Source organism: Macaca nemestrina, chromosome 6, assembly GCF_043159975.1.
Source record: "Macaca nemestrina isolate mMacNem1 chromosome 6, mMacNem.hap1, whole genome shotgun sequence".
Classification (NCBI taxonomy): Eukaryota; Metazoa; Chordata; class Mammalia; order Primates; family Cercopithecidae; genus Macaca; species Macaca nemestrina.
This window is the reverse complement of record NC_092130.1, coordinates 140465157-140485649: the sequence shown is the minus strand read 5'-3', so window position 1 is coordinate 140485649 and position 20493 is coordinate 140465157. Positions and strand designations below refer to the sequence as shown.

Below are 20493 nucleotides of genomic sequence, written 5' to 3'. Positions count from 1 at the left end.
TCAGAAGCATTCTTACGTTAATTTCCCTCTATTACAAATGTACAATTTAATTGTTCTTTATGCGTTAAATGTGTGTCATAAATTTGCCTATACATCAAGTTGATGTTCCATTTTAATTTTCTTTCTTTGGCAAAACAGGTTCGTAATTATCTGTTTTATATCAATAAACTATCATCAGTTATTTTAGTATGAATATTTATAGTCATTTTTATTCCCAATTCATTCCCACTGAAATTTGTAAGAATAACAAAAAAGCAGTGGTGGCTGGAAAGATGGCCGAATAGGAACAGCTCTGGTCTATAGTTCCCAGCGAGATCAACGAAGAAGGCAGGTGATTTTTGCATTTCTACCTGAGGTACCTGGCTCATCTCATTAGGACTGGTTAGACAGCAGGTACAGCCCACAGAGGGCGAGCTGAAGCAGGGTGGGGCATTGCCTCACCTGGGAGGCATGAGGGGTCCGGGAACTCCCTCCCCTAGCTAAGGGAAGCCATGAGGAACTGTGCATGAGGAATGGTGCACTCTGGCCCAGATACTACACTTTTCCTATGGTCTTCACAACCCACAAACCAGGAGATTCCCTCGAGTGCCTACACCACCAGGACCCTGGGTTTCAAGCACAAAACTGGGCCATTGTTTGGGCAGACACTGAGCTAGCTGCAGCAGTTTTTTATTTATACCCCTGTGGTGCCCAGAACCCCAGGGAGACAGAAATGTTCACTCCCCTGGAAAGGGGGCTGAAGCCTGGGAGCCAAGTGGTCTGGCCTGGCAGGTCCCACCCCCATGGAACCCAGCAAGCTAAGATCCACTGGCTTGAAATTCTGGCTGCCAGCACAAGAGTCTGAAGTTGACCTGGGACTTCAGTTTGGTGGGGGAGGGGCATCCACCATTACTGAGGCCTGAGTAGGCGATTTTCCCCTCACAGTGTAAACAAAGCCACATGGAAGTTCAAACGGGGTGGAGCCCACCGCAGCTCAGCAAACCCGCTGTAACAAGACTGCCTCTCTAGATTCCTTCTCTCTGGGCAGGGCATCTCTGAAAGAAAGCCAGCACCCCAGTCAGGGACTCATAGATAAAACTCCCATCACCCTGGGACAGAGCACCTAGGGGAAGGAGTGGCTGTGGGTACAGTTTCAGGAGACTTAAACGTTACTGCCTGCTGACTCTGAAAAGAGCAGTGGATCTCTCAGGACAGTGCTCAAGCTCTGCTAAAGGACAGACTACCTCCTTAAGTGGGTCCCTGACGTGCATGCCTCCTGACTGGGAGACACCTCCCAGCAGGGGTAAACAGACACCTTATACAGGAGAGCTCCCGCTGGCATCTGGCAGGTGCCCCTCTAGGACTAAGCTTCTAGAGGAAGGAACAGGCAGTAATCTTTACTGTTCTGCAGCCTCTGCCAGTGATACCCAGGCAAACAGGGTCCAAAGTGGACCTCCAGCAAACTCCAGCAGACCTTCAGCAGAAGGGCCTGAGTGTTAGAAGGAAAACTAACAAAGTAATAGCATCAACATCAACGAAAAGGACGTCCACACAGAAACCCCATCTGAAGGTCACCAACATCAAAGACCAAAGGTAGATAAATCCACAAAGATGAGGAAAAACCTGCACAAAAAAGCTAAAAATATCAAAAACCAGAATGCCTCTTCTTTTCCAAAGGATCACAACTCCTCACCAGCAAGGGAAAAAAACTAGACAGAGAATGAGTTTGAAGAACTGATAGAAGTAGGCTTCAGAAGGTAGGTAATAACAAACTCTTCCAAGATAAAGCAGCATGTTCTAACCCAAGGCAAGGAAGCTAAGAACCTTGAAAAAAGGTTGCAGGAATTGCTAACTAGAATAACCAGTTTAGAGAAGAACATAAATGACCTGATGGAGCTGAAAAACGCAGCTCAAGAACTTCGTGAAGTATACACAAGTAAAATACCCAAATAGATCAAGTGGAAGAAAGGATATCAGAGATTGAAGATCAACTTAATGAAATAAAGCATGAAGACAAGATTAGAGAAAAAAAAGAATGAAAAAGAATAAACAAAGCCTCCAAGAAATATGGGACTATGTGAAAAGACCAAACCTATGTTTGATTGGTGTACCTGAAAGTGACACGGAGAATGGAACCAACTTGGAAAACTCTCCTCAGGATATTATCCAGGAGAACTTCCACAACCTAGCAAGAGTGGCCAACATTCAAATTCAGGAAATGCAGAGAACACCACAAAGATATTCCTCAAGAAGAGCAACCCCAAGATACATAATCATCAGATTCACTAAGGTTGAAATGAAGGAAAAAATGTTAAGGGCAGCCAGCGAGAAAGGTCGGGTTACCCACAAAGGGAAGCCCATCAGACTAACAGCAGATCTCTTGGCAGAAACCCTACAAGCCAGAAGACAGTGGGGCCAATATTCAATATTCTTAAAGAAAAGAATTTTCAACCCAGAATTTCATATCTAGTCAAACTAAGCTTCATAAACGAAGGAGAAATAAAATCCTTTACAGACAAGCAAATGCTGAGAGATTTTGCCACCACCAGGACTGTCTTACAAGAGCTCCTGAAGGAAGTACTAAATACGGAAAGGAAAAACCAGTACCAACCACTGAAAAGCATACCAAATTGTAAAGACCATCAACACTATGAAGAAACTGCATCAACTAATGGGCAAAATAACTAGCTAGCATCATAATGACACATAACACATAACATATAACAATATTAACCTTAAATGTAAACAGGCTAAATGCCCCAATTAAAAGACACAGACTTGCAAATAGGATAAAGAGTCAAGACCCATTGGTGTGCTGTATTCAGGAGACCCATCTCACACGTAAAGACACACATATGCTCAAAATGAAAGGATGGAGGAAGATATACCAAGCAAACGGAAAGCAAAAAAAAAAAAAAAAAAAAAAATAGGGCGTGGGGGTTACAATCCTAGTTTCTGATAAAACAGACTTTAAACCAATGAAGAGCAAAAAAACAAAGAAGGGCATTCCATAATCATAAAGGGATCAATTCAACAAGAAGAGCTAACTATCCTAAACATATATGCACCCAATACAGGAGCACCCAGATTCATAAAGCAAGTTCTTAGAGACCTACAAAGAGACTTAGACTCTCACACAATAATAGTGGGAGAATTTAACACCCCACTGTCAATATTAGACAGATCAACAAGACAGAAAATTAACAAGGATATTCAGGACTTGAACTCAGCTCTGGACCAAGCAGATCTAATAGACATCTACAGAACTCTCCACCCCAAATCACCAGAATATACATTCTTCTCGGCAAAACATCACACTTATTCTAAAATTGACCACATAATTGGAAGTAAAACACTCCTCAGCAAATGCCAAAGAACAGAAATCATAACAAATGGTCTCTCAGACCACAGTGCAATCAAATTAGAATTCAGGATTAAGAAACTCACTCAAAACTGCACAACTACATGGAAACTGAACAACTTGCTCCTGAATGACTACTAGGTAAATAACAAAATTAAGGCAGAAATAAGTAAGTTCTTTGAAACAAATGAGAACAAAGACACAATGTACCAGAATCTCTGGGAACAGCCAAAGCAGCATTCAGAGGGAAATTTGTAGCATTAAATGCCCACAGGAGAAAGCGGGAAAGATCTAAAATTGACACCCTAACATCACAATCAAAAGAACTAGAGAAGCAAGAGCAAACAAATTCAAAAGCTAGCAGAAGACAAGAAAAAACTATGATCAGAGCAGAACTGAAGGCGATATAGTCACGAAAATCCCCTCAAAAAATCAATGAATCAAGGAGGTGGTTTTTTGAAAAGATCAACAAAATAGATAGAACTCTAGCCAGACTATTAAAGAAGCAGAGAGAAGAATCAAATAGACACTATAAAAAATGATAAAGGGGATATCACCAGTGATCCTACAGAAGTGCAAACTACCATCAGAGAATACTATAAACACCTCTACACAAATAAACCTCAAAATCTAGAAGAAACGGACAAATTCCGGGACATACAACCTCCCAAGACTAAACCAGGAAGAAGTCAAATCCCTGAAAAGTCCAATAACAAGCTCTGAAATTGAGGCAGTAATTAATAGCCTACCAAACCAATAAAAGCCCAGGACCAGATGAATTTACAGCAAAATTCTACCAGAGGTACAAAGAGGAGCTGGTACCATTGCTTCTGAAACTATTCCAAACAACAGAAAAAAAGGGAATCCTCCCTAACTCATTTTATGAGGCCAGCATCATCCTGATAGCAAAACCTGGCAGAGACACAACAAAAAAAGAAAATTTCAGGCCAACATTGATGCAAAAATCCTCAATAAAATACTGGCAAACCAAATCCATCAGCACATCAAAAAGCTTATCCACCATGATCAAGTTGGCTTCATCCCTGGGATGCAAGGTTGGTTCAGCATATGCAAATCAATAAACGTAATCCATCACATAAACAGAACCAATGACAAAACCACATGATTATCTCAATAGATGCAGAAAAGGCCTTCGGTAAAATTCAACATCCCTTCATGCTAAAAACTCTCAAGAAATGAGGTACTGATGGAACATATCTCAAAATAATAAGAGTTATTTTTGAGAAACACACAGCTAACATCATATTGAAAGGGCAAAAACTGGAAGCATTCCCTTTGAAAACTGGCACAAGACAAGGATGCCCTCTCTCAGCACTCATATTTAACATAGTGTTGGAAGTTCTGGCTATGTCAATCAGGCAAGAGAAAGAAATAAAGGTATTCAATTAGGAAAAGAGGAAGTCAAATTTTCTCTGTTTGCAGATGACATGATTGTATATTCAGAAAACCCCATCATCTCAGCCCAAAATCTCCTAAGCTGATAAGCAACTTCTGCAAAGTCTCAGGATACAAAATCAATGTGCAAAAATCACAAGCATTCCTATACACCAATAACAGACAGAGAACCAAATCATGAGTGTACCCCATTCACAATTGCTACAAAGAGAGTTAAATACCTAGGAATACAACTTACAAGGGATGTGAAGGACCTCTTCAAGGAGAACCACAAGCCACTGTTCAAGGAAATAAGAGAGAACACAAACAAATGGAAAAACTATTCCATGCTAATGGATAGGAAGAATCAATATCATGAAAATAGCCATAATGCCCAAAGTAATTTATACATTCAATGCTATCACCATCAAGCTACCATTGACTTTCTTCACAGAATTAGAAAAAAACTACTTTAAATTTCATATGGAACCAACAAAGAGCCTGCATATCCATGACAATCCTAAGGAAAAAGAACAAAGTTGGAGGCATCACGCTACCTGACTTCAAACTATACTACAAGGCTACAGCAATCAAAACAGCATGGAACTGATACCAAAACAGATATATAGACCAATGGAACAGAACAGAGGCCTCACAAATAATGCCACACATCTACAACCATCCGATCTTTGACAAATCTGACAAAAACAAGAAATGGGGAAAGGATTCCCTATTTAATAAATGGTATTGGGAAAACTGGCTAGCCATACACAGAAAACAGAAACTGGACCCCTTCCTTACACCTTATACAAAAATTAAATCAAGATGAATTAAAGACTTAAACGTAAGACCTAAGACCATGAAAACCCTAGAAGAAAACCTAGACATTACCATTCAGGACATAGGTGTGGGCAAAGACTTCATGACGAAAATACCAAAAGCAATGGCAACAAAAGCCAAAATTGACAAATAAGATCTAATTAAACTGAAAAGCTTCTGCACAGCACAAGAAACTATCATCAGAGTGAACAAGCAACCTACAGAATGGGAGAAAATTTCTGCAATCTATCCATCTGACAATGGGCTAATATCCATAATCTACAAAGAACTTAAACAAATTTGCAAGAAAAAAACAAACAACCTCATCAAAAAGTGGGCAAAGGAATGAACAGACACTTCTCAAAAGAAGACATTTATGCAGTCAACAAACATATGAAAAAAAGTTCATCATCACTGGTCATGAGAGAAATGCAAGTCAAAACCACAATAGATACCATCTCATGCCAGCCAGAATAACAATCACTAAAAAGTCAGGAAACAACAAATGCTGGAGAGGATGTGGAGAAATAGGAACGCTTCTACACTGTTGGTGGAAGTGTACATTGGTTCAACCATTGTGGAAGACAGTGTGGCGATTCCTCAAGGAGCTAGAACCAGAAACACCATTTGACCCAGCAATCCCATTACTGGGTATATACCCAAATAATTATAAATCATTTTACTCTAAAAACACATGCACACATATGTTTATTGCAGCACTATTCACAGTAGCAAAGACTTGGAACCAAATGCCTATCAAGATAGACTGAACAAAGAAAATGTGGCACATATACACTGTGGAATACTATGCATCCATATAAAAAGACAAGTTCATGTTCTTTTCAGGGACACAGATGAAACTGGAAACCATCATTCTCAGCAGACTAACACAGGAACAGAAAACCAAACACCACATGTTCTCACTCATAAGTGGGAGCTGAACATTGAGAAAACATGGACTTAGGGAGGGGAACATCACACTCCAAGGCCTGTCAGGGGGTGAGGAGCTAGGGGAGGGATAGGATTAGGAGAAATACCTAATGTAGATGACGGTTTGATGGGTGCAACAAACCACCGTGGCACATGTATACCTATGTATACACCTGCACGTTCTGCACATGTATCCCAGAACTTAAAGTATAATAAAAATAACAATAATAATAAAGCTCTGTAAGAATTTATCCACTGTATGGACTGAATTATGTTCCCCTCCCACTCCACTCTTTCCCCAGCTCCTGCAAATTGATATGAAGCCCTTACCTCAGAATGTGACTGCATTTAGAGATACATTTAGAGATAAAACCTTTATGGGGTGATTAAGTTCATGTGTGGGCATTAGTGTGGGCCCTAATCCAATCTGACTGGTATCCTTATAAGATGAGGAAATCTGGATGCCTCCAAGGGCAAGGAGCACAGAGGAAAGATGGTATGAGGACACAGCAAGAAGGCAGCAAGCCAAGAGGGAAGGTTCCAGGAGACACCAACCCTGCTGACACCTTGATCTTGGACTTCCAGCCTCCAAAACTGTGAGAAAATAAATTTCTATTTCTTAAGGCACCCAGTCTATGGTATTTTATTATGACAGCCCAAGCAACATGGGTTTGAATTCTGCAGGCCCACTCGTATGCAGATTTTTTTCAATAAATATATTGGAAAGCATTTTGGAGATTTATGACAATTTGAAAAAACTTGTAGATGAGTTTCATAGCCTAGAAGTAACAAAAAACTTAAGAAAAAGTTAGAAATGTAATGAATGCATAAAATATATGTAGACACTGCTCTATTTTATCACTTATAACCATAAAATATACACAAATTTATTTTAAAAGTTAAAATTTATCAAAACTTATGCACACAAACACAGATTGTACATGGTGCCATTCAGTTGAGAAAAATATAAACAAAAGTGAAAATGCAGTATTAAATTATAACATCACAAAATGATCATCCATACTGTACTGCTGTAATAATTTTGTAGCCACGTCCTATTGTTACTGCATTGAGCTCGTGCTGTGCGTATTCCCTTAAAAAGCCATGTGATGATCATTCCCCCTGAGCAGTTCATCTCTACAGTAAATTGCATATCACAGTACAACTTGATCTCTCATTGTTCTTTTGTTTTTTTCATCCTGTTTAGTTCTATACTGCAAATCTTGAATAACATCACATGATCCACAGGAAGTGTAGTGATGCTGGAAATACTCCCAAGAAGCAGAGAAAAGTCATGACATTACAAGAAGTTAAATTGCTTGATATGTGCCATAGATTGAGGTCTGCAGTTGCAGTTTCTGCCATTCCAGACAGATGATTCGTCTTGTAAAAAGATAATGTAGGTCTGGGTGTCGTGGCTCACGCCTGTAATCCCAGCACTTTGGACGGCCGAGGTGGGTGGATCATGAGGTCAGGAGTTTGAGACCAACCTGGCCAATATGGTGAAACCCCATCTCTACTAAAAATACAAAAATCAGCCAGGCATGGTGGTGCGTGCCTGTAATTCCAGCTACTTGGGAGGCTGAGGCAGAAGAATTGCTTGAACCCGGGAGGCGGAGGTTGCAGTGAGCCGAGATGATGCCAGACTCTGTCTCAAAAAAGAAAAAGACAATGTAAACTTATAGTATGGATAAATACAGTACAGTACCGGAAGTGTATTTTCTCTTCCTTATGATTTTCTTAATAATATTTTTTCTCTAGCTTGCCCTATTGTAAAAATACAGTGTATAACACATATAAGATATGTGTTGAATGACAGTTTATGTTATTGGTAAGGCTTCTGGTCAGCAATGGGCTATTAGTAGTTAAGTTTGGGGGGAATCAACAGTTATATGTGGATTTTCCTCTGCAAAGGGGCTTGATACACCCTCACCCCTGTGTTGTTCAAGGGTCAACTGTAGACTAGTACACACCAGTACACCCATGGAGATAATTACTTTTATCTTCCAGAGAGCCAAGTCCTTAGAGGTAGAACTTTAAGAATTCCAGTTTGTCTGTGTTATCTTATTTCCGCCTTTCCTTCCATGTCATATTTCTTTTCTTCTCTGCTAAATCATGCCAAATTTAGGAACACAAGCTATAGCTCTAGTGAGATGAGTTCTAAAACACATGCAGAAATCCTGACAGCTTTTAAATTTTTAGGAAGGATACTGCTTCAGGATCAGAGTGTCTCTCCTAAGTTAAGAGCATCTGAAAGCCACTAGTTTTCATCTTCGCCATTTTTATTATAAGTGTAATTTACATTAATTATTTTTAAAAATAAAACAATATAGGTATATATAAAGTTAAAATGGAAGATACGCCTACTGACTGAACACCCACCAAATCTTCACCAAGAAATACTCATTGTTGACAATTTGGTGTGTAAAACCCCTGCTCTAAAATTAGGGGAATCTTAGGGGGAGAAGGAAACCGAAAGTTATTCGTCAAAAGGTACAAATTTTCAGTTATGCAAGACGAAGAAATTCTAGCAATCTACTGTATAGCATAGGGCCTACAGTTAACAATATGGTATTGTGTACTTTAAACATTGGCTAAGAGGGCAGATTTTATGTTAAGTGCTCTTATCAGAAAAAAGAATAAAGAACGTAAGAAGAAACTACTGCAGATGATGGCTATGTATATAGCGCAGATTTTGGTAATGGTTGCACGAGTATATACTTACCTCCAAATTCATCAAGTTGTCTACCTTAAATATGTACAGCTTTTTGTATGTCAGTCATATCCCAATAAAATGGTTTTTAAAATAAATAGAGGAATCTCTGTTAAAACACAGTTGCAATACTCTATAGGCTGCCTTCTTACTTTGTGAGCACTGCTTTAGCCAATTTCTCACACCCTGCAGAAAAGATACCTCCTTCACTTCTGGAGCAGGAGACCCAACTGTAGCTTAATAACCTTGGTATCTGCCAGCCAGAGGAGAATTTCAGTCTATGTAGACAGTCTTCCATAAAGTTCTAATAGAAGCAGCCCAGAATTGCTTAAACATGAGATGAGTAACTGTTCTTATTTATTTGTTCCTGATGCAGTATGCCAACCCTTGCAGTTGAAAATTAAACGATAATATACTTCCCCCTCTGCTCCACAAAGCTATAACTGTTTTCCTGGAGGATAATCAGAGGCCAAAGGGTGGTAATTTATCACAAAACAGGAATGGGAGTATTGCCAAGAGTAACAAAGGGGCAGTTACATCCCTGTTCCTGCTGTAAGGCACTGGTTTAATTAAGGTAAAGCTAATAAACCTTATCCCCGATTCCCAACAATGGGAGGTCAAATTCAGTCTTCAGTAAGCCAAGGTAGCCAGCCAGATCACAGAAAATATGTAGGAAGTAAAAGATATCATGTTAATCACCTTTTTTTATGGCCAAAAGCTATATTCCTAGGAGTCAAAAGACTACTGTGTTATAACCTATTTGGCTTCTTTAAGAATCTGTGATATTTTATACAGATATACTAATTAATAATATGGGCCATACTAGCAGGAACTAAAAGAAATCAGAGCAGCCCTCAGAACAAAAATGCAAAGACATTAAGGAACTTAAGTCCTGTGTCTTTCTTTAAAAAAAAATTATAGATTATTTTTCATGACAATTGCATGTGCATGTGTATATATGTGTATATGTATGTGAAACCTCTATGTGCACTCTTAGAATCACGTGCTATTGAAGCCTATTTAAAGACTTTCTGGAAAAGGCACCAAGGAAATAAAAAGTAGTATTAATAAATAGATGAGGCATTAAAGCAAATTTTATAGCTAATAAATTTTGTTTCCAGGTTCAAACTTACACACATGGAAAGGGTGGCTATGGCTATTCACAAGAAGTGAAACAAGGGAATTCCAAGTCAGTGCTTAGATAATATGAAAATATGTGCAATTTTATATATAAAGAAGAGATGTATATGGATTAGGAGAGACACATCCTTAAAGAATATAGTAATAACAGGCCGGGCGCGGTGGCTCACGCCTGTAGTCCCCGCACTTTGAGAGGCCAAAGCGGGCGGGTCACAAGGTCAGGAGTTCAAGACCAGCCTGACCAACATGGTGAAACCCTGCCTCTACTAAAAATACAAAAATTAGCCAGGCATGGTGGCGCGCACCTATAATCCCAGCTACTCAGGAGGCTGAGGGAGGAGAATCGCTTGAACCTGGGAGGCGGAGGTTGCAGTGAGCCAAGATTGTGCCACTACACTCCAGCCTGGGTGACAGAGCAAGACTCCATCTCAAAAAAAAAAAAAAAAAGGAAGAATGTAGTAATAACAGCTACTATTTATTGAGTGCTCACCAACTATGTACAGGCATTATTGAGTGCTTTACACATATTAATTCACTTAATCCCCACCACAACCCTGTGAGTTAGGCTCTATTAATAATCCTATCTCCATTTTACTTATGGGGAACCCAAGGTACAGAAATGCTGACTTGTCACATATACATATATACCTCCACGTTAATTCCAACTAAAATAATCACTGTGGGCCATAGAATCTCAAAGTTGTAAGACATTTTAAAGGTATCCTATTTTAGTCTTCCACCAAAAACTTGAACATGAAGTCCTCCAGCTTCCCTTGGGATATCTCTTCAGGAAGAAGAAGCTCATAGAAAAAATCTCTATAGAACCAGCTCTGACTTCTAGAAACTTCTTCCTTCTTGATTGAGCTGAACTCATTTCACCTGTAAATTTCACTTATGCTTGTGGTGTTTGGTCTGTACTCTGGCCCTAGTGGAGTTAATCCCCCCATTCACAAGACAGCTTTTGGATGTTTGCGGAAGACTCTCACATTATCGTTGAGACTTCTCTTTAATATATACTGAAAATAATTTTCTCCTAAAGTAAACCAGATCATGTCACCCTTTATTTGACATCTCTGTTGACTTTGACTCCTGTTTGCCTGTAAGATAATGCCTAAATTCCTTTGCATGGCATGCATATGCCATGGCTCAAAATCAATAGGAGTATATTTCTCGCTTATATTAAATCCTGAATAGGTGGGCCTCATCAGCAGGCACCTATGGTCCAACAGTTGATTCAGAACTCAGGTCTGTTCAACTTGTGGCTTTGCTGTCCTCAACAAGTGGCTCTAAAGTTGATATACATAGTTTCAGTGAGATGGAGTTTAGTTTATAGGAGATTTGTATGGGCCAGATTGAGAATGGTGTAGATTACTTCTGCGCACATTGCAATTCTGAGAACTCAATCACATGGTCTCACTTAACTGCAAGGGAGGCTGGGAAATGTGTGTGAGGAAGAGGAGGTAATAGCTTGAGGAGCAGCTAACCACTTTCTAGTGAGGCCTTAACATGTCTTTTCTGCCCTAAGTTTCATCATTTACACTTAAACAACTATACTCAAGTCCAACCCAACTTCCTATTATTCTAAAGCACATCAGCTTCTCACTTTGCCTTGTGCATGTCGTTCGTTACATGTAAATTCCTTTCTTTGTTCTATGAAATTGTATTCATGCTTCAAGTCTCAGTTCAAATATCACTCCCACTCTGCCCTACCTCTCATTTCCCTGACTAGTGGTATTATTTTCTGTCTCCAGTGTGTACCCACAAAACTTTACACACTCATGCATTTTAAATTTTATATATTTATATGATATACTAATATATAAAACCCCCATTGTATCATACTATTTTGTTTACCTTCATTATCTTTAAAACTATTTAATTTATTTTTCACCTCCATAGGCCTTTAATTTCTCTATTTGGACTACTGCAAAGCCTGCATACTGATCTTTCTTCTGATCATTTTGCAATCCTCCACACAGATCCCAAAGTAATTGATCTGAAATGTAAATCTTGCTGTGGTACCTAGCTACTACTGAAAACCTTCTAACATGCATGGCATAGGGCAACTCATCTTTTTTTTTTTTTTTTTACACTTTAAGTTCTAGGGTACATGTGCACAATGTGCAGGTTTGTTACATATGTATACATGTGCCATGTTGGTTTGCTGCACCCATTAACTTGTCATTTACATTAGGTATATCTCCTAACTCTATCCCTCCCCCCTACCCCCACCCCACAATAGGACCTGGTGTGTGATGTTACCCACCCTGTGTCCATGTGATCTCATTGTTCAATTCCCACCTATGAGTGAGAACATGGGGTATTTGGTTTTTCTGTTCTTGCGACAGTTTGCTGAGAATGATGGTTTCCAGCTGCATCCATGTCCCTGCAAAGGACAAAAACTCATCCTTTTTTATGGCTGCATAGTATTCCATGGTGTATATGTGCCACATTTTCTTAATCCAGTCTGTCACTGAAGGACATCTGGGTTGATTTCAAGTCTTTGCTATTGTGAATAGTGCCACAATAAACATACGTGTGCATGTGTCTTTATAGCAGTATTACTTAAAATTCTTTGGGTATATACCCAGTAATGGGATGGCTGGGTCAAACGGTATTTCTAGTTCTAGATCCTTGAGGAATCGCCACACTGTTTTCCACAATGGTTGAACTAGTTTACAGTCCCACCAACAGTGTAAAAGTGTTCCTATTTCTCCACATCCTCTCCAGCACCTGTTGTTTCCTGATTTTTCAATGATTGCCAATCTAACTGGTGTGAGATGCTATCTCATTGTGGTTTTGATTTGCATTGCTCTGATGGTGAGTGATGATGAGCATTTTTTCATGTGTCTGTTGACTGTATGAATGTCTTCTTTTGAGAAGTGTCTGTTCATATCCTTTGCCCACTTTTTGATGGCGTTGTTTTTTTCTTGTAAATTTGATTGAGTTCTTTGCAGGTTCTGGATATTAGCCCTTTGTCAGATGAGTAGATTGCAAAAATTTTCTCCCATTCTGTAGGTTGCCTGTTCACTCTGATGGTAGTTTATTTTGCTGTGCAGAAGCTCTTTAACTAGATCCCATTTGTCAATTTTGGCTTTTGTTGCCGTTGCTTTTGGTGTTTTAGACATGAAGTCCTTACCCATGCCTATGTCCTGAATGGTATTACCTAGGTTTTCTTCTAGGGTTTTTATGGTTTTAGGTCTAACATTTAAGTCTCTAATCCATCTTGAATTAATTTTCGTATAAGGAGGGCAACTAATCTTAAAACTCAGGGACCCCTGAGTCCCTCCTCCAGAGAGTTTAATTCAGTAATTCTATAGTAGGGTCCAAGAAATTGCAGTTTTAATAAGTACCCAAATGATTTGAATGTAGGAGGTGGGTAGGCCACATCTTGAGAAATATTGGATTACAGGATAAAATCCCAAAGTCCTGGCATGCCATTAGTTCTGTTAATACCAAACTATGTGTATTTCTCTGTATGAATGCCATAGTTTGAGTCCATTTTACTTCTGCATATGCTCTTCCTATATCTAGATTGCTCTTCTCTGGGTAGTTTTCCTAGTGCATTTCTATTCATTCTCGAAAATGCTGCTTAGGCATTATCTATCTGGGAACATTCCCATAGCAAAATGAATCTCTTCCTTCATATAATTTCTGTGCCTTGTAAATAGTTATATTTTTAAATATATCATGTTGTCAGAGACTCCATCAGCTTGAAGTGAAAGAGAGTAACAAAATAAAAAGAGGCCTTTCTACCCTAAAACTTCAAAAAGCAGGAAGTAAGCTGCAACACACTACTCAGCTGCAAATACACGCCACCTTTCATGAAAATGCAGCAAAGGCTCAGAGGCTGAAAATAAGGGTAGAAGGCGGAGCCTGGAGAATTATTATCAAGGCTTGATTCCTAATCAAGAATTTCCAAATTCAGATTCCCTAGTGGGAAAGCCCTAAACATAGCTGGCAAGTGAGACTGATGCTGGTAGCCCTGCAGGAGCTACAAATTGGTTTTGACATGAATAGATGCTGACTCTGCAGTAGGCTTTGCTTGCCCAGTGAAAGACGAAAATGCTCACTGTGCCATTAAAAAAAAAACCACACACACATGGAACAGAAGAGACTGCAAGGATTTGGATACCCACTTCCTTTCCCCAGGCCAGGGAACACACTGTGCCACCGATAATGTCCAACAACAAGCAGAGAGAATCCTCTTTAGGGTAATAGTTTGATGGAGAAATAGAAATCGGCCATTGAAACATTGGTTGTCTAAAACAGAGGGAGATGAAAGCATGAAGGACTGGCTTACACGCCTTCACAAGTGTGTACTCACACTCAACATGAGTGGGACTAAAGAAGTGTCCCTACTAGATCTTTCTCTGTTTTTCTGGTTGATCTGGGAAAGAGCCGGTAGGGAGAATGTTGGTATGGCTATGTAATTCTTGCCAAAGGAAGAGTAAACTAGTATAGTAACTATGATCTTTTTTTCTTACCCAAGTTACCTCAAAAAAATTTTTTTCTCCCTTATTTGATGCAGTGAACTCAGGCCAAGGCTGCAACTATAAGTACTGGAAGCAGAGAGGATTTCTAAGAAACAAACTGTCACTGTGTTTTTAAACTTAGAATTCCTGAAGCTCCGATGGAGGCAGATTGCACCTTCACCTCATCTGGCAAAACTGGGGTTAAGAATAGATATAGCTCTATTGTCTGGTGGTAAAAATGGCTCACTTGTTTGAAACCTAAGTAACACCATTCTGTGTGAATGGAATGGACTGAAGGGGAGGCACTTACTAGACTAGTATTGCTACCGACAACCTGGACCACCACAGTGGCTGAATCTAACACCCCTTCCAAAAGTGAAAAGATTTGGACAAAAATAAATGACAAATGAAGAGAAGGAGGAATAATAGTTAAGGGTAAAGAAATGAATAAATGGGTTATAAATTGAGGGAAATCCAATATTACATTAATAACTCTAAATGGTCCCAGAACAAAAGATGACATTGTCTCCAAGCTCAATTACTCCACATGCCTGAAAAGCTGAAGCTGTATGTTTGCAAGGATCCTTCCTCCTTTTGGAGCCTGACAAGATTGAAAGAAAGCCTACAAACCTGAATGACCTCATACTGGGAGACATTCATACAATATGATGGGCTGGACTAATTATTAATGGCTGTGCGTATTTTTCTGATGTAAAGAATCTATGGTCAAAAACCAGGGAGTAGCCTGTGATGTTATTTTATACACACACACACATACACACGTTTATGGATGAAAAACATATATACATATGAAAATATATGTTTTCAGGAGGAGGTCAGAGAGATTCTGTTTCATGAGGCCTGCCTCTGAGAACTGACACTCCCAGCATTATAACAAAAGACAATAAAAGGGGCTGTGAGAGTTATTAGCCAGGAACCGTGGATGAAAACATATATACATATGAATAAAAACATAGATACATAGGTTTTCATATGTATATATGTTTCATATATACATATGGATGAAAACATATATACATATGAAACATATATACGTATGAAAACCTATGTATCTGTGTTTTTATCCATATGTATATATGTTTCATACATGTATATACATGGTTCCTGGCTAATAACTCTCACAGCCCTTGCTACTGTCTTTTGTTATAATGTTGGGAGTGTCAGACCTCAGAGGCAGGCTTCATGAAACAGAATCTCTCTGACCTCCTCCTGCCCTCCTTTCACCTGACCCAAGGCAGGACTCTACCCTTCCACACCCTCCCCTTTCTCACTGTGGGTCTTAAGACCCTCTCCAGAGAGGGTCCTGCTCTATACCCAGGAGGAAGGAATGCTGAGGTCATGAAACTTCCCAAAAACCCAAGAGGAAAGACTGGGTTCAGGGAGCTTCCAATTAGCTGAACACATGGAGATTCCTAGAGGGTGGCATCCCAAGGAGGGCATGTGTATTAGTCAGGGATCTCTAGAGGGACAGAACTAATAGTATATATATATAATACATATAAAGGGGAGTTTATTAAGTATTAACTTACATGATCACAAGGTCCCACAATAGGCTGTCTACAAGCTTGAGGAGCAAGGAGAGCCAATTCAATTCTCAAAACTGAAGAACTTGGACTCTGATGTTCTAGGGCAGGAAGCATCCAGCACGAGAGGAAGATGTAGGCTGGAGCCTAGGCCAATCTCACCTTTTCACATTTTTCTGCCTGCTTTATATTCCCTGGCAGCTGATAAGATGGTGCCCACCAGATTAAGGCTGGGTGTGCCTTTCCCAGTCCACTGACTCAAATGTTAATCTCCTTTGGCAACACCCTCACAGACACACCCTGGATCAATACTTTGCATCCTTCAATACAATCAAGTTAACACTCAGTATTAACCATCACAGCATGAAAGCTCCAAACCCCTTCCCCTATACCTTGCCCCTACACATCTCTTCATCTGTGTCCTTTGTGACATCCTTTATAATAAACCAGTAAATGTTGAAAGAAAGAAAGAAAGAAAGAAAGAAAGAAAGAAAGAAAGAAAGAAAGAAAGAGAGAAAGAAAGAAAAAGAGAAAGAAAGAAAAAGAGAAAGAAAGAAAGAAAGAAAGAAAGAAAGAAAGAAAGAAAGAAAGAAAGAAAGAAAGAAAAGACAAAAATAAAAAGAACTGCCAACCTGTGCCCAGTTTGATTTCAGAATTACTAATTCCTAATCCTGCTTAACAGGGGACCTAACAGAAGCCTGCTAGCTAACTCAAGCTGTGGTCACCGGTTGAAAGAAACTCCTAACTGAAATTTGTGATATAATCTTGAGTGAAGACAAATCCCACTGGCCAGAACTGAGGGGTGAGTGGGAAGTGCACTGTAACCATAGGTGCCAGAGCTGGGTGCTCCTGCTTCATGGGTGGACCCAGAAGGGTATGGTCTGAAAGTTGAGGTTTCTGTGGTAGTTTTGAGTTCTGAGCACAGACTGCCATAAATCTAGTTAGCTGCTGCTAGTGGAACACTACAGGTATGAGATTCACCTTGCCAGTTAGTTCGGTGGGACTTACTGCTTGGTGCTTAGTGCTACTCCTCACTCCCCACACAGACTGTTCTGTACAGCAGAGGCAGCTATACTCCTCCCTGGAACATTACCCCAGCAGCCAGAGAACTGCCCTCCAATCCCCACTGTGGCTGCAGTCTGTGCCCTCACTTGGAAAGCCGGAGCTCGAACTTGCCTAACCCAGCCCACACCCATTTTTGCACCTCGACCCACTGTGGTAGCTTAACACAAAGGACAGAAAGTTTTTGGAGTTCCATGGTCCCAAAAGCACCAGAGGCACTTGAGGCATCAGAGTATCCCCTCTGAGTAACATAAGGCAAGCACAAATTTCCACCACTACCACCACAGCTGGTGCTTTTGCAAGTGCCACCTCTTGGCTGAAGGCCAACCAGCACAGACATTTCAACATCTGCAGAAACAATACCACAACTCTAGGAAAGAGAAAACTTTGGCACAACCTCAGCTATCACCATTACCTACATCACCCTGGCTAACTAGGAGGTGTTGAGTCTGTCCATGTGCCCAGTACATCACTACTACAGCTGACATTTGAGAAAACTAACATAGTAAGGCTATTTATAACCAAGGAAACTTCAGAGTCTTTGTCGCTCTCCTCCCACCCCCTATCAGGGCTGGTACTGGTACCTGCTACTGGGAGACTAGAGGACAGGTCGCAGCACATTCCTAGCACCAGCCTGGAGTGTGGCAGCCCCACTCAGTGGCTAGACCCAGAGGAGCAGCAGGATTCACAGTAGTCTGGCCGTCAGGGGCTGCTACTCCTAGGCAGAGTGCACCACAGTAAGAGAACACCCCGTGGGACAAAAGAAACCAACCTGGGAAACATGGTGAAACCCCATCTCTATAAAAAATACAAAAATTAGCCAGGCTTAGTGGTGCATGCCTATAGTAACTACTCAAAAGGCTGAGGTGGGAGGATCACTTGAGCCTGGGAAGTCCAGGCTCCGATGAGCCATGATCGTGTCACTGCATTCCAGCCTGGGTGACAGCAAGACCTTGTCTCAAAAAAAAAAAAAAAAGTTGACACCACTAGGGAACAAGACAAGTTTCATGAGACCTCTGCCATTCCAGCCCCACAGCAAACAGTGAACCTGCTCACATACCCACCACGTTGCTGCTACAACCAGCATCTGAGAAAGCTGTTACAAAAAGATTCTCTGTAACCAAGGAATTTATACAGTCTTCACCACTGAATGCACCTAGAGCTGAAGCTAGGTGACAATAAACTACAAACATTAAAGTCACATCCTCAAGGGGAAAAATATTTTAATAAGCCTGTCAAATAAAAAATAAAGACAAAAATAATTAGAAGAAATAGTCCCTACCTGAATGAAAAAGAACCAGAAAAATAATCCAGGCGATATGAAAAAACAGGGTTCTATAACAACCCAAAAAGATCACATTAAAACTTTCCAGAGGAAAGTTAAGCAGAAGAAAAGAAATAACAAAGATCAGAGCAGAACTAAATGAAACTGAAACCAAAAAATGGGAAAGATTAATGAAGCAAAAGGCTGGTTGTTTGAAAAGATAAACAAAATTGATAGATCACTACCTAGATTCACCAAGAAAAGACGAAAGAAGATTCAAATAAGCTTAATTACAAATGAAAATGGAAACAATACAGCTGACACTACAGAAAGACAAAAGATCATTCGAGACTAGTATGAACACCTCTATGAACACAAACTAGAAAATCTAGAGGAAATGGATAAATTCCTGAAAATATACAACTCCCCTAGCTTGAATCAGAAAGAAATATAAATCCCAAACAGAGCAATGACAAGTGGTGAAATTGAATGAGTAATTTTAATAACTGCCAACAAAGAAAAGCCTAGGGCCAGACAGACTCACAGCCAAATTCTACCAAACATTCAAATAATTAGTACCAGTTCTACTGACACTATTCCAAAAGATTGAGAAGGAGGGAATCCTCCCTAACTCATTCTATGAAGCCAGTATTACCCTGATACCAGAGCCAGGAAAGCACATAAAAAAGAAAACTACTGGCCAATATCCATGATAAATACAGATGCAAAAAATTCTCAACAAAATGCTAGCAAACCAAATCTAACGGCACATTAAAAAAAAAAAAAAATTCACTGTGATCAAGTGAGTTTCATCCCAGGGATGCAGGGATGTTTCAACATATGCAAATCAATAAATGTGTTTCGTTACATCAAGAGAATTAAAATAAAAATCATATGATCATCTCAATAGACACGGAAAAAGCATCTGATAAAATCCAGCATCTCAAGCAGGATTCAGACTAGAATATAGCTGTTAAGTGCTGTGTTGCCATTTCCCCTGCTTAAAATAAAGTTTTTTTCTTAACTATACCTGTCTGCTATCTGCTGTAGCAGCCAGGGATACTTGGTTTCATACATGTTGAAAGGAATAAATTTAAAAAAACACCAGCATCCCTTTATGATAAAAGCCCTCGGCCAGGCGCAGTGGCTCATGCCTGTAATCCCAGCACTTTAGGAGGCCGAGGCAGGCAGATCACAAGGTCAGGAGATCGAGACCATCCTGGCTAACATTGTGAAACCCCATCTCTACTAAAAATACAAAAAATTAGCCAGGTGTGGTGGCGCATGCCTGTAGTCCCAGCTACTCGGGAAGCTGAGGCAGGAGAATGGAATGAACGCGGGAGACAGAGCTTGCAGTGAGCCGAGACTGCGCCACTGCACTCCAGCATGGGCAACAGAGCAAGATTCTGTCTTAAAAAAAAAAAAAAAAAAAAGGCCCTCAACAAGCTAAGTATAGAAGGACAAGGACATATCTCAAAAAAAAAAAAAAGCCATATATGCCAACACTACAGCCAACATCATGTTGAACGGGGAAAAGTTGAAAGCATTCCCCTTGAGAACTGGAACAAGACAAGTATGCCTATTCAACATAGTACTTAGTGTAAGTCTTAGCCAAAGGAGTCAAAGAAAAAAATAAATGGCAACCAAATTGGAAAACAGGAAGTCAAACTATCACTGTTTGCTGATGATATGATCTCATACCTAGAAAAACCTAAAGACTGCTTCAAAAGACTCCTAGATCTGATGAATTAATTCAGTAAAGTCTCAGGTTACAAAATCAATGTACACAAGTCAGTAGCACTGCTATACAA

The 20493-nt window shown here is 40.0% G+C and overlaps 1 long non-coding RNA gene and 1 other non-coding gene across 2 annotated transcripts in view; one reads left to right on the top strand and one right to left on the bottom strand.

Annotated features, from left to right (window-relative positions):
- Positions 1-7369: 7369 nt before the first annotated feature.
- The window catches only part of LOC139363896 (uncharacterized), a 42192-nt gene continuing 29068 nt past the window's right edge, over positions 7370-20493 (bottom strand). The window contains exon 3 of the long non-coding RNA XR_011625058.1: positions 7370-8132. This is a non-coding gene — a long non-coding RNA (uncharacterized lncRNA). The remainder of the gene's footprint in view (positions 8133-20493) is intronic.
- LOC112427683 (small nucleolar RNA SNORA63) lies at positions 19628-19759 on the top strand. Its single transcript, XR_003019379.1, has one exon. It is a non-coding gene; the product is annotated as a small nucleolar RNA SNORA63 (small nucleolar RNA).